The following is a 15550-nucleotide window of genomic DNA, read 5'->3' as shown; positions in this document are numbered from 1 at the left end:
CTACTTCGCATAAGTTCAACTCGTAGTCTTTGGTGTTGTTGATAGTGCATCAATTTTATTGACTAATTTTCGACATGGAGCAAATCTTGAAGCCGGAACGTTTAGACCTGGATCCTCAAGCAGCAGATGCAGCCAATAACTTTGAACACTGGCTGAGCTGTTTCGAAGCCTTCCTGGAGGCCTCCAGCACTACCGTCACCACAGATGACGCGACAAGGCTTGTCTTGAACTCACGGGTGAGCCACCGAGTCTACTCGATCATCCGAGATGCCACAACTTACGCGGCCGCCATCGCGACGCTAAAGGAACAATACGTGAGGTCTGTTAACGAGGTCTACGCCAGACACCTCCTGGCTACCCGAAAACAGCGCCCCGGGGAATCGGGCGCCGAATATTTACTGGCACTGAGAGTCCTCGGCCGGGACTGTAATTGCAAAGCGGTGACGGCCAAGGAATGCACGGAAGACCTGATCCGAGGCGCCTACGTAGCCGGCATCAGGTCCAACTATACTCGGCAGAGGCTGCTGGAACAGAGGGGGCTCGACCTGCAGAAGACGGTGGCCCTCGCTAACTCATTAGGCGTGGCCCTCCAGAACATGAACGCCTACCCCCCTGACCGGATGGCCACGTGGATGTCATGGGAGCAGCCATCTTGGGACCCGGTAAGGCCACAAGCCGCCAGCAGCCCAACTACAGCTGCAATGACCAGAGGCCAGAAATGCTACTTCTGCGGCCAGGCCAAGCACCCCAGACAGCAATGCCCAGCAAAGGAGGCGACCTGCTCCAAATGCGACAAGAAAGGCCACTACGCGAGAGTGTGCAGGGTGAAATCGACCCCCAATTCCAGCAGCGCCGCGTGTGAACCATACAGGCCGCCATTTTGGACCCCACCAACCACGTGTGAGCTGTGCGGGCCGCCATTTTGGGCACCACCAGCCGAGGGGGAGCCGCCATCTTGGACACCATTTCGGGACCAGGCCCCCGGCGTGGGCGAATACTACAGCGACCCACCGACCTCGACGATGGCCTCCATCACCCTGGACCAATCTATGCCCCATCGCCTTTTCGACTGCGGAAGCACGGAGAGCTTCATCCACCCCGACACGGTGCGACGCTACTCCCTATTGGTTATGCACACACGCCATCAGGTCTTTATGGCCTCAAAGTCCCATACGGCGGACGTCAGCGGCTACTGTGTAGCGACTCTGACAGTGGACGGCGTGGAGTACAGAGATTTTAAATTCCTCGTCCTGCCACAGCTCTGTGCTCCCGTACTGCTAGGATTAGACTTCCAGTGCCATCTGGAGAGTGTCACGATGGCATATGGCGGGCCCCTGCCCCCACTTACAGTCTGCAGCCGGCAGAATTTAAACACGGCGCCGCGCAAAGTATGCAGCCTGTCCACCCTGAAGGTCAAACCCCCCCCCGTTGTTCGCTAACCACGCCAAAGACTGCAAGCCAATTGCTACTAAAAGCAGGCGGTACAGTGCCGGGGATAGGAGCTTTATTAAATCAGAAGTAGAAAGACTCCTGAGGGAAGGGATTATCGAGGGCAGCACCAGCCCATGACGAGCCCAAGTGGTGGTCGTAAAGACCGGCGAAAAACAGCGCCTGGTTATTGATTACAGCCAGACGATCAATCGATACACGCAATTAGACGCATACCCACTTCCCCGCATATCTGACATGGTCAACCAGATAGCACAATATCGGGTATTCTCGACGATTGATCTGAAGTCGGCATACCACCAGCTCCCCATCAGGCCTGAGGACCGCCAGTACACGGCCTTCGAGGCTGACGGTCGCCTCTACCACTTCCTCCGAGTCCCCTTCGGCGTCACCAACGGGGTCTCGGTCTTCCAAAGGGAGATGGACCGGATGGTTGACCAGAACGCGCTGCAGGCCACCTTCCCCTATCTAGACAACGTCACCATCTGCGGCCATGACCAGCAGGACCACGACGCCAACCTAGAAAAATTCCTCCGTACGGCCCAACGGCTGAATCTGACATACAACAGAGAAAAATGTATGTTCCGCACCGCGCGCCTCGCTATTCTTGGCTGCGTGGTGGAAAACGGAGTCATCGGCCCCGACCCCGACCGAATGCGCCCCCTCCTGGAACTGCCCCTCCCCCACTGCCTAAAAGCCCTGAAGAGATGCCTAGGGTTCTTCTCTTACTACGCCCAGTGGGTGCCCAACTATGCGGACAAAGCCCGGCCCCTCATCAAGTCAACCCCCTTCCCCCTGACGGCAGAGGCCCGTGCGGCCTTCACCCTCATAAAAGAGGACATTGCGAAGGCCACAATGCATGCAGTGGATGAGTCCATTCCTTTCCAAGTGGAAAGCGATGCATCCGACTTCGCCCTAGCCGCAACCCTTAACCAGGCGGGGAGACCCGTGGCCTTCTTTTCACGGACCCTCCAGGGCCCCGAAATTTGACACTCCTCAGTCGAGAAGGAGGCCCAGGCGATAGTGGAGGCTGTACGGCACTGGAGGCATTACCTGGCCGGTAAACGTTTCACCCTGCTCACTGACCAACGGTCAGTAGCATTTATGTTTAACAACAGACAAAGGGGGAAAATCAAAAATGATAAGATATTGCAGTGGAGGATCGAGTTATCCACCTACAACTACGATATCTTATACCGGCCCAGGAAACTTAATGAACCCCCAGACGCCCTATCCCGTGGGACATGTGCCAACGCACAAGTCGATAGGCTACAGACCCTCCACAATGATCTCTGCCACCCGGGGGTCACCAGGTTCTTCCACTTTATTAAAGCTCGCAACCTGCCTTACTCCATCGAGGAGGTCAGGACCGTGACCAGGAACTGCCAGGTCTGCGCCGAATGCAAACCGCATTTTTATAGGCCAGACAGGGCACACCTGATTAAAGCCACCCGCCCCTTCGAACGTCTCAGCGTCGATTTCAAGGGGCCCCTTCCCTCCTCTGATCGCAACACGTACTTCCTCAATATTATTGACGAGTACTCCCGTTTCCCCTTCGCCATCCCCTGCCCGGACATGACCAGCGCCACAGTCATCAGGTGCCTCAATGACCTGTTCGCCATATTTGGTTTCCCCAATTACATCCACAGCGACAGGGGCTCGTCGTTCATGAGCGACGAGCTGCGCCAGTACCTGCTCGAGAAGGGCATAGCCACGAGCAGGACTATCAGCTACAACCCCCGGGGTAATGGACAGGTAGAGAGGGAGAACACAACGGTGTGGAAGACCGCCATGCTCGCCCTAAAATCCAAGGGCCTCCCAATCTCCCGCTGGCAAGATGTCCTCCCCGATGTGCTCCACTCCATATGATCACTGCTCTGTACTGCCACAAACGCCAGTACGCCTACGTGGCGTATCCTGACGGGCGGGAGGACACAGTCTCAATTTGAAACCTCACACCCTCAGGTACCACCTGAAACACCATTGATCACCATCCACTACCTCCACCCACCACCACTACCCATGACGTACCACCGGGGTGTCTACCACGAACTGACGACATGCCAGTGCCATCCCTACCCCGAGAGGACGACACGCCAGTGCTCCGTCCCACGCGAGAAGCGGCCGCGGGCAAAGAACCGCCGCAACCGGCACCACGAAGATCATTACGGCAGACAAGACCCCCGGAGAGACCTTTGTATACGAACTTTTGAAACACTTCACCCCGCCGGACTCTTTTTTAAACGAGGGGTGAATGTGGTAAACCACTGTTAACCCTGTACATGTCTGTGTGGTAAACCACTGTTAACTCTGTACAAGTCCGGGCATGTCTCCACCCCTGGCTCCACCCCTAAGCCCGGGTATAAAGGTGACTCACCACCCTTCCCCCGGGAGCTCTTAGGATGGATCCACTAGCAGAGGCATGCTCCAGTTCTTAGTCAATAAAAGCCTACTTCGTATAAGTTCAACTCGTAGTCTTTGGTGTTGTTGATAGTGCATCAAGCTGAAAGTCCATTCCTCCACAGAACCCCGTAGTCAGGGCAACCAGCAGGCTGACGTGCTAGCTAAGGAGGGTGCCCGCACAGGCATTTTCTGGGACCCATATGGGTCCAGTCCAATAGCAGCAGTCAGGGGTAGGAATGGGACACAAGGGAGTGCAGGGGTAGCTTTAGCCCCAGACCTTAAGACGGTCCAAACCCAAGACCCCGTCCTCAAGTCAGTCCTCAGTGCCATGACTGAGGGAAAAAGGGTAGAGGGCCCTTACGGCACAGCAGCCCTCTCTGTGAAAGAAGGCATGCTGTTTAGGGAAGAACAATGGGTAGTACCACCGCAGCACAGGAGGGAATTCCTTCAACTGGCCCATGAGGGTCCAGGAGCAGGGCATACCGGGCCTGAGACCACCTGGCAGCGGGTGGAACAGGCAGGATGGTGGCCAGGGCTCAGGGAAGATGTCTGCGAGTTCTGTGCCAACTGTCTGGTGTGTGATGCGAACAACCCTGACCCCCACAAAAGGAAGGTACCTATGGGACACATCAGGAGGGTACGGGGACCATGGCAGTCGATCCAGGTCGACTACATCGGGCCCCTACCCACCACCCAGGGAGGCTATAAGTACTGCCTAGTCCTGGTAGATGTGTTCACAAAGTGGGTAGAAGCCTTCCACTGCCAAACAGCCACAGCTTTGGGTACAGCCAGGATCCTGGTCAGGGAGGTGTTCTCACGATGGGGGCTACCACAGTATGTGGAGTCCGACCAAGGGAGTCACTTTACTGGGCAGGTCATGCAGAATACCCTTATGGTGCTCGGCATTGAGGGGAAATGGCACGTTGCACACAACCCACAGTCCTCAGGGATTGTGGAGAGGATGAACAGGACCTTGAAGGAAAGGCTGAGGAAAGAGACGGTAGACTCACCTAGAAAATGGGTGGAGGTCCTACCATTAGTCCTGATGGGGATCCGAGCCAGCCAGTCAAAAAGCACGGGGTATTCCCCACACAAGCTGATGGCTGGCAGAGTTATGCGGACCCCCACCCATGTACTAGCCCCGGTGCTCACAGAAGGTCAGCTCAGGGAGGTGAACCGGGACAGGTTCGCCAGGAACCTATTTGAGCACCTTAAACAGGTCCATGAGCAGGCGGCTGGGAACATGGGAAGGCAGCATCGGAGTAACCGATTGCTGCTAGAACCCCGAATACACCACGAGTGGGAGGTAGGGGATCAGGTTATGGTTCGGAATTTTGCTCGGGGAGGAAATCTAGAACCATTATACATGGGGCCCTACAGCATTGTAGACAAGGCCAGCCCCATGATATACACCATAAAGATGCCGCGACGCATCAAATGGTTCCACATTAACCAATGCAAATTGTTTAAGCCCGAGAAAAGAGAACAGCCAGTTGGGGCAAGGTCTGAGGATAGAAATCCTCAGCCTGCAGCGGGAGCAAGTTCACAGACTGCACAGGCAGGCGCTGTGGCCTGTTTTAAGGGAGGGGCCATCCCACCCACTGTTTGGGACACTCCCCCACTCATCTGGGACTTAGATGAAGTGGGACCTGGGGGCAGAGACCCTCAGCCTGCAGCATCAGGCTGCGTAGAGTTGCCCGCTCCCAACCCAGGTTTAGGAGAGGTGGGATGTGAGGGCGAGGACCCTCAGCCTGCAGCATCAGGCTGCACAGAGTTGCCTGCTCCTAACCAAGGTTTAGGAGAGGTGGAATGTGAGGGCAAACACCCTCAGCCTGCAGCATCAGGCTGCGTAGAGTTGCCTGCCCCTAACCCAGGTCTAGGAGAGGAAAAGCCTGAAGATGAAAATCCCCAGCAAGCGGCTGTGGAAAGTTCACAGACCGCACAGGAGGGGGCAGTGGCTCTTGTTAAAGACCCACCAGCCAGAAAACCCCCACCAGCCAAAGTCCCTAGAAGGTCCCCACGAATGCCACGGCCAAAGAAACCGTGGTCACCGGCTCCCCAGTTTAAACGGGCAGCCTCTCAAGTCAGGGATCGGTCTGAGGGCAGAGGTTCCCAGCCAGCAGCTGCAGGCTGCGAGGGACCGAAAGTATAGGACAGGGCAGCCACACCGAAGGGAATAGTGTGCTGCAGCCCGAACAGGGATTAGGCTGGCCACCCGGAGACGGGCGGCGGATGTACATAGTTTCTGTAATATAATTTGGTTATTGTTAAGTTTAGGTGTTTAGTTTAATTTTAAATAAGGTGATTGGTAGTTTAAATATTATTGTTTTAAGAGTGCTTGTATTAAGTCGAGGTCGCAAGACTCGACTATGCTTTACCCAAGCCAGAGAATCTTCTCGGGACCTGGCTATATGCTCTTGTGTCTCTTTATGGAAGGGATTTCGAAATGAAGGGGGGCGTACTCCTACTCGCCCTGATAGGAATGAGCACTGGGAAGCGAGGTGACGTGGAGGACTCCCACATCTATGGGTGCTCAGGAGAGAGTGCACCAGCTGTGACTGCTGGGGGCGGCGAACGAGGCATGGAGGCGCTCGCCATCTATTCCCATGAGGGAAGATGGCCAGGGTGGCTGGGAGCTAACTCCACCCGGTACTCCAGCCAGACCAGGTTCACCTACGGGGAGGCCTCCCTCCTCTGCCCCAGCATTCAGGTTGTGGCCAGACGGGTCGGTATCACTGAGGGGAAATGCGGGTGCCTGACCTGCAGAAGACAGGTTCCCCTGAGAAGGCAGTGGTGGCTCAGAAAGCTGAGCAGAGACATGGGGGACCGTACAGCTGACTGGGAACGAATGGGGAACGACACCTACCGGACAGTCACGGGGACCCAAGGGGGAACTAGTGTGTGCTGGGATAAGTGGTGGGAGTCGGAACAGGGAATTTATGTCTGCATGTGGGGGTCGCAGAGGGCCTGCCCCACAGGCATATCCATCATCTTTTCCGCATCATGGCAGGATAAGGGGAAGGGGATGGAATGGGATTCCAACCTACACGCTTGCATAGTCCCACGCTCCCCAGCCCCAGCTAAAGACACTGAGCTCGTGGCACGTGCCCGAAAGCCCCTGCCCATGGCCCAGACAGCAAGGACATACATAGAGGGGTGCCCTGCCACCACCAAGGGATCAGGGAATGGGCTGGCACTAGTGCCGACGGAAAAGGTGCTATACCAGGGGGTACACTACGCGGTAGCTTCCGTGATTCTAAACCTTACCGAGGTGCACTTACCTGAGTGGTGCTCCACAGAGACAGAACAGCTATACCAGGCCCTGTTAAGAGAAATGTTCAGGAAATTCTACGAGTTCGATTTTGCCGACGAAGACAAAACAGAACTGTACACTGCACACAATGAGTACTTTAGCAACACAGGGAGACACAGAAGGGGAACCTGGAATTATGTTTTTACTGCATATAACACAGGATCCTCTGTCATCAACAGCATGGATGACATAGAATTGCAGACACAGATAAACGGTTTGAAAACACAGTTGCGAAAAATCTTAATGGATGAAAATACAGTAGTAGGCTTAGAGTTACACGAGGGCCAAGCTATGATGGTCCATTTAAAAGAGATCATTGCTGAGCTGGAGAAGCACGCAAAAACTGTAAATGCCCTCATAAGAGAGGACAGAAATGCTTCAGATCAGGCTGCACAGAACAAGGTGTGCGTACTGTATGGGGCATGGTTGCTAGGCGAGGGCCGCAGTAACCTGGAGGATTTAAAACAAGGTTTAGTCCCCTCCTGAATCAGCAACAAGCACCTCGCAGCCCTCCACTCATTTGAGAATTCCTTGAGCCCGTGTCAACTCCGGCTAGCTTCTGAGGCCTACCCTGTCCCAGTAGATTGTGGACGTTCCAACCACAATATCATGGGGATAGTAGTGAGGATGCCGGTCATGGGTGGGACTGCCCGACCTGCACCGGTATACAGGGTGGAGAACATTGGAGTCATTCAAGGGGGTGCACACATCCATTTCACAGCGGTCCCACCTTATGTCATAAAGTGGGAGCACGCTATGACAGGTACTGACCTCTCGGGGTGCCGGAGCCGGGGAGCACACATAATACTGTGTCCCCAGCATTGAACGCCTATTCTAAACCACAGTGCAGGTTTAAAGCTGCTGGCGCAAGACCTATAAACTGTACCATGGAGGTAATGGCACAAGACCATGTTCCCCCACAGGTAGCATATATTGGAGGTGGGACATATTGTGTCACCACAAGTGCACCCCACTACCAGCTTAGACAGCATAGCTGGTGTCCGGTAAGTGACAGCAGTTTCTGCTTTAAATCCGAGGCAGAAGTTCAAGTGGCCCAGGAACGCATTGTCCCCATTCCTGAACCCTCCACTGTTCACCTCACTGTAACAGAAAATTTCACCAACCTGCAAAAATATGCAGCACATTTCGGCTACGAAACCCCTCCATTACCAGAACATCTTACCAAGTTAGTAAAAGCAGTAGTCATCTCACAAAAACATTTCTACACGTTAGAGCAGAAGACAGTAGAGATAAGGGCCAAGATATTGGACATTGTGGTTCCACCCTGGTGGGACATTTTTGAAAATATACAGGTCCCTTCATGGATTAGAATGGCTTCCCACATCCTCGTGGTTTGCCAGCTGGGAATAGTATTGTATCTGTTGTGCACTCAGTGTAAGGGAAAAGGCAAAATACTAGAATTCCGAAACCAAAGGACTGGAAAGAGCATTATGTTAAGGTGGAGGGAGATACACCTGTTTGAATCTTTTATTTTGTATCTCTGAATAAAGATTGTTTTTTTGTGTGTTTGTTATTTTTAATAAAGACTTTGACGTGTTATATTTTAACAAAGATATAAGTGTACCAAGTGGTGCAGGGGTGATGGACACCCTCCATGCTTGGATGTATGTAAATAATTGTATTTTTGCCTATGTATGCTTATGTACACTACATTCTTAAAGAATGGAGAATGTGTGTGTCATGGGAATTTAGATAGGTAATTACAGGGAAGGTTGGCTATGGAGGGTTGGGAATTTTGCTCACCTTCGTAAGTATGATACTTGAAGCAAGTTGAAGTATCACAGGGGGGTGTGTAGGATTCACAAAATTCCCACATCTCCCAAGTTATTAATAAGGGACCCTGAAGGACAAGTTATTAACAAGGGTACCCTAAAAGGAAATGGCTTTTGGACTTCATGGCAAAACCTGCAAAGTTAAAGGCAGGACTCTGCAAACAGCATGTCAAGTTCAAAGCTCAAAACTTGACATGCCATGGCCTGTGGGAGACAGCTTGATTTTTGATTTCAAACCAGACAGCTAAAGGAAACAGAACACACATTCTTCCCTGTAAAACAAATCAACCCAGGAAACGACTTAATCTTGCACAAACTTAAAGCCATCAAGACTATGCATATATAACCGCTTACAGTTCAAACTAGCTACCAACCCAGGAAGACACTGATTTACATTATGCATAAACAAACACCAAGACATTAAAAACCATTTAACAATGGGACAACCGCCCAAAAACCAGTTAAGGTGAACGACTATAATCACCTTAACGAGCCCGCCAAAAATCAGACAAAGAACTAGCCCTGATTTGGCGCGCAGATAACAAACTCAAAAAGAGTATAATTGCAGGCCAATCGGTAGCCAGGGTGGCATTGGGGTCAAGCAGGCACACGCTCAGGGCCAGGTTACTCGAAACACAAAGAAGCAGACCGGTAGGCTCACGGAACATCGCGGCGAGGAGGCACGGTGGGGCAGGCTCGACCGAAGACGACTAGGCCGCAACCGCAGCCTTACACAGAGACCGACCATGAGCACTGCAGTAACAAAGGGCCGGGTAAGCCATACTTTCAGATCATTACCACTGCACAGGTAATGATCTAGGCCACCGCGACCGAGCCAACACCAAAGACTGCCAGCCGAACCCCAACCGCAACAAAAACTCGACGACCAGGCCACCACCAGAAGAACAAAACCCGAAGTTTTCCACTCTACAAGCTAAAGTACCCAACAAAGACTTTACTCCGTATCTCTAATGGAGAAAAGAAGGTACTTACTCAGACAAATCCACAACCGTGCCCTTACCGCATCTGCGGACTCCACCCAACTGAAGAATCTTCGCAGATTCTAAGACTGGGACCACATGGCAACGGCAGGCCCCAAAGGACACAAAGAGCGAACCCCAAAAATGCAACGGCTTAATTGACATGATTCGAACTGTCAAGAAACCCCTATTGGTGAGCATAATCCCTGGCTCTTGTAGTGCAATTTAGTTAGGTATTGGGGGTGGGACAAGGGTAGGGGGATTATTAATGTGATTGTCCTTCGTTGTGCTGGGTGTTCCCCATTCTTAATTAAGTGTACTCTTCAATGCCTGTAACTACTCCAGTAATCTAAGTGTGTAATTTTAAGTGTGACTCTAAATAAAATACAGTTTTCTTGCACCAAACCAGTTGTCTACTCCAATTCTGTATCGTCGCCTGTACCTAAGTCTGGTATCTAGAACCCAGGGGTGTGGGAGCGATTCGAACCGCTCAAAACAGTCAGGGGCAAAGCGGAATGCACACACTACCCCCTACATTATGTTACTTCTATTTGTCAGTGAAGCAAAACTTATGAATTTGTAGTGAGGAAGAATAGGCAGGCCCAAATGTCAGTTCAGTTACATCCATCCTCATGAATTAAAGAGTGAAATAGAGGAGAGTGCAGTGGGTGAGACACACGGCGTGAGTGAGCAGGAGCAGCTGGTGATAGCAGAGGAGAAGGAACTTACTATCCAGACGGCCAACTTGCATCATGCTTGGGATGTGGATCTTTTGGGTCAGCAGTTAAAAGGTTGCTTTCTGAGTATCAAGCTTTGATGTGAGTATTGAGGCCATGCAGAGCAATGTGCTAGAGATGGCAACTCAGGTGAAGGAGTCCAATATCTGCATGTGCAGCACCATTCTGGACTGCTTTGTAACACTGCATTCCACCAGGAAGTATCTGACATGTTCGGAGATATTTGCTCCCCACTGCAGGAAATCTAAGGGCATTTGGAATGTCTCCTGCAGAGGCTCACAGTGGTGCCATGGAGTCCTGTTGTTGTGGAGAAGGGGCTACTTTTCCCAGCTTTGGCAAACTTGGAATTAGGAGTCACAACTGTGGGGCAAGGCTTCTCTGATCTCATTGGTGCCCGTAGGTCTGAGTATGAGTAGCCATGGTAAGGCAATGCTCAATAACAGTGAATGGCTCGAATGGGTATGGATGATAATGCTGTCTCTCAGGACAAGAACACATCAGGATCCTCCCACCAGCCCCTTCTGATTGCTACACAGGTACCAGAAAGCATGAAAGCCCAGGCTGCCTATCCAGTGTCCTAGGCCCAACCATCTTCAGCTGCTTTATCGATGACCTTCCTTCCATCATAAGGTCAGAAGTGGAGATGTTCGCTGATGATTGCAGCCTCCAGTTCCATTCGCAACTTCTCAGTTAATGAAGCAGTCCATCCCCCCATGCAGCAAGACTTGGACAACATTCAGGCTTGGAATGATAAGTGGCAAGTAACATTCGCGCCACACAAGTGCCAGGCAATGACTATCTCCAAAAAAGAGAGTCTAGCCACCTCCCCTTGACAGATGCAGATGAATGTGTGGCTAAAGAGTTGGTACAGGAGGGAGGGCTTTAGTTTCCTTGATCACTAGGTCTGCTTCTGGGGAAGGTGGGACCTGTACAAGTTGAACGGGCTGCACCTGAACTGGAACGGGACCAACATCCTTGCGGGGAGGTTTGCTAGTACTGTTGGGGGGAGATTAAACTAACTTGGCAGGGGGATGGGATACAGAGTGGAGCTATAGTAGGGGGTGATGCACAGCCAAATATAGAGGAAAAAACAAGTCAGCCTGGAAGGCAGAGCAAATATATAACGGCACAAGGGAGTATGGCAAGGCTGGATGGCATTTATTTTAAGGAGTCTTGCGAGTAAGGCAGGTGAATTGAAGGTGTTGATGAACACATGGGAGTATGATATTGTTGCTATCACAGAGACATGGTTGAGGGAGGGGCAGGACTGGCAGCTCAATATTCCGGGGTATAGAATCTTCAGGCGAGACAGAGGGGGGTGTAAAAGAGGACGGGGTGCTGCAATATTAATCAAGGAGTCAATTACTGCTGTAAGGAGGGATGATATCTTAGCAGGTTCCTCTAATGAGGACATATGGGTAGAACTTAAAAACAAAAAGGAGGCAAGCACTTTGCTGGGAGTGTACTATAGGCCCCCAAACAGTAAGGGGGAGAAAGAGGAACAGATATGTCAGCAAATCTCAGAGAAGTGTAGAAATAATAGGGTAATAATAGTAGGGGATTTCAACTTCCCCAATATTAACTGGGATAGTCAGAGCGTGAAAGGCTTAGAGGGTGCGGAATTCTTAAAGTGCATCCAGGAGAGCTTTTTGAGCCAGCATTATGAAAGTCCTACAAGAGAGGGGGCGGTACTGGACCTAATTCTAGGGAATGTAGCCGGGCAAGTGGTAGAAGTGTCAGTAGGAGAGCATTTTGGTGACAGTGACCATAATTCGGTGAGATTTAAGGTAGTCGTGGAAAAGGACAAAGATGGACCGGAAATAAAGGTTCTAAATTGGGGGAAGGCCGATTTTAATATGATAAGGCAGGATCTGGCCAAAGCGGACTGGGATCAACTACTTGTAGGAAAATCCACATCAGAGCAGTGGGAGTCTTTCAGAAAGGACATAGAGTACAGCGCCAACATGTTCCCGTAAAGGTCAAGGGTGGGACCAACAAGCCCAGGGAACCCTGGATGTCAAGGGATATACAAGAATGGATGAGGAAAAAAAGGGAGGCTTTTGGCAGATACAAAGGACTAAAAACAGTGGAAGACCTAGAGGAGTAGAGAAAGTGCAGGGGGGGTACTTAAAAAATAAATTAGGAGAGCAAAGAAGGGGCATGAAAAAACACTGGCGTGCAAAATAAAGGAAAATCCCAAGGTGTTTTATAAGTATATTAAGGGCAAGAGGATAACCAGGGAAAAGGTAGGGCCCATTAGGGACCAAAGTGGCAATCTGTGTGTAGAGCCGGAAGATGTAGGTGAGGTATTTAAATAAATATGTTGCATCTGTGTTCACTATGGAGAAGGACGATGTAGGCATAGAAATCAGGCAGGGGGATTGTGATATACTTGAACAAATTAGTATTAAGAGGGAGGAGGTACTAGTGGTTTTAGCGGGCTTAAAAGTGGATAAATCCCCAGGCCCAGACAAGATGGGCTCGATTTTCCCAGCCCCAAGGAGACGAGTTTGGAGGCGTGCGAGTTGTTAAAATCGCCAAAACTGGTGGGCAGGCCCCTTTCCGCCTCCATCCCGACTGTGAGCAATTTTCCCAAATGCGTGTTTTCTGACCCGCTTTCCATCCCGCCTCCAAGAGGCGGGATAGGCCCTTAAGGCCCTTAACAACCACTTAATTGCCTCTATAATCCCATTTTGAGAGGCCTTTCCGATTTTAACACATTTCCCCCATCCTACATATCTCCTCTGGAACATGCCAGGTAATCCTGGTGGCCTCACTAGTGGATTGCTTACGAATAGCAGCAGCTCCACTATTACAAAAGAGTTTTCACTGATGATCAATTGCAGGTGGCAGAACTTTGTTGTTTCAGGTCTGGGGGAACTTTTAGCAAGCATACTCAGTGTTGTGGAAGTTTGGAGCCGGGCACCCATCTCCAGTGTGACCTCCTTGGAAACCCCTCTCCCCACCTTGACTAAGCGCTTCCTCAACTGAGGCATGTACCAGAAGCATGGCGACCATTTAATTCCTTTCCTCCTGGACATCAGATTCAGATGAAGACCAGCCTCAGCAGCAGCAGAACCATGAGCAACAGCAGCACCAACAGCAGGAACATGAACAGGAGCGCCGAGCTGCTAGTCACCCACCTGAAGATGCACAGGCCAGAAAGCGCCAGAGCACCACCATATTACTGCCTGGGATGCAAGGGACACACTCATGTTGGTCACATTTGCTTAGCCTGCACAATCAAACAGTTTAGCCTCGCACCTTCTTACCAGAGCATCGACAATGGACAAGAACCTGCGGATTCCTCTCACTCTGACCACCATACTGACAATTGCAAGTCGCCCTAAGCCCTCAATGTGGAAGTCCCATTAGCGAAATGACACACGCCACAACTGCAACAGTTTGCCATCAGATTTTTTTATGACAATAAGCAACTGATAGCTTCTCAAAATTAACCACAACATTACACCCAAGTGACAACCCTTGTGACTACATGTGCATTATCTTCCTCTTACGCATGCTCCTACGTGATGCCTCCACATCTGCTGTGGCTTCAGCAGATGTGGAGGCCCCTTGCTCACTTTCTTGCTGCTCCTGTCTCGACACCTTTGGCGGGCGCCCTCTGGGGTTGCGAACCTGCGAGGGCTCGGCAACAGTCTGCTGCTCCTGCGGCTGTGCAGGGGTTGAGACGCCGATCTCAGTTGGGTGGGGACTCTGGTGGGGCTCTGACCGAGGGCTCAGCAGTGGCATGATCGTGTGAGCGCTTGGAGAGGAGCCCCCATTTCCTTGTTGTATGCCACCAACATCCCTCTCATGGGTCAGCCCCACTTCAGAGCTAGCAAGTGACTGGACAGCACCTTGCTGCAGTGCAGGGGGGCCATGAGGACCCTTTTCTGCACTGGAAGTCCTACTCCAGAGGACTTGCATGAAGGTCCGGTTTGTTTGCTCAATAGCTGACCATCGCTCCTCAAGAGATGTCAGTCTATTGTGAACAATTACCATGTTTTCCATACCTTGGCGACTAACATAGAAACATAGAAACATAGAAGATAGGAGCAGGAGTAGACCATTCGGCCCTTCGAGCCTGCTCCGCCATTCAATGAGATCATGGCTGATCATCCAAATTCAGTACCCTGTCCCTGCCTTCTCCCCATATCCCTTGATCCCTTTAGCCTTAAGAAATATATCCAACTCCTTTTTGAATATATTTAATGAACTGGCCTCCACAGCCCTCTGTGGCAGAGAATTCCACAGGTTCACCACTCTCTGGGTGAAGAAATTCCTCCTCATTTCAGTCCTAAATGGCTTACCCCTTATCCTTAGACTATGACCCCTGGTTCTGGACTCCCCGGCCATCATAAACATCCTTCCTGCATCTAGTCTGTCCAGGCCTGACAGAATTTTATAGGTTTCGATGAGATCCCCTCTCAATCTTCTAAACTCCAGTGAGTATAAGCCCAATTGACACAATCTCTCCTCATACGTCATTCCTGCCATCCCAGGTACCAGCCTGGTGAATCTTCGCTGTACTCATTCCATGGCAAGAACGTCCTTCCTCAGGTAAGGCGACCAAAACTGCACACAATACTCAAGGTGTGGTCTCACCAAGGCCCTGTACAGACTAAGCTCCTCCATGGACGTAGCCATCCTCTCCTCTACCATAGCCATCCTCTCCTCCACGGTAGCCATCCTTACCATGGAAGTAGCCATCCTTTCCACGGAGGTTGCCATCCTTTCCATGGTGATGCATTCATGTGCCAACGCCTCCACAAAGGCTCTGCTCATGTTCGCGATGGACTCCTCCATTCGCTCCACACTCGCAGCGACCCTGGAGACAAAACCTGCCAGAGACTCCTGCACCTGTTCCTAGAG

This window comes from Somniosus microcephalus, chromosome 10, assembly GCF_052327205.1.
Source record: "Somniosus microcephalus isolate GS21.2 chromosome 10, FLI_Smic_1.0, whole genome shotgun sequence".
NCBI lineage: Eukaryota > Metazoa > Chordata > Chondrichthyes > Squaliformes > Somniosidae > Somniosus > Somniosus microcephalus.
Note: the sequence above shows the minus strand (reverse complement) of the source record.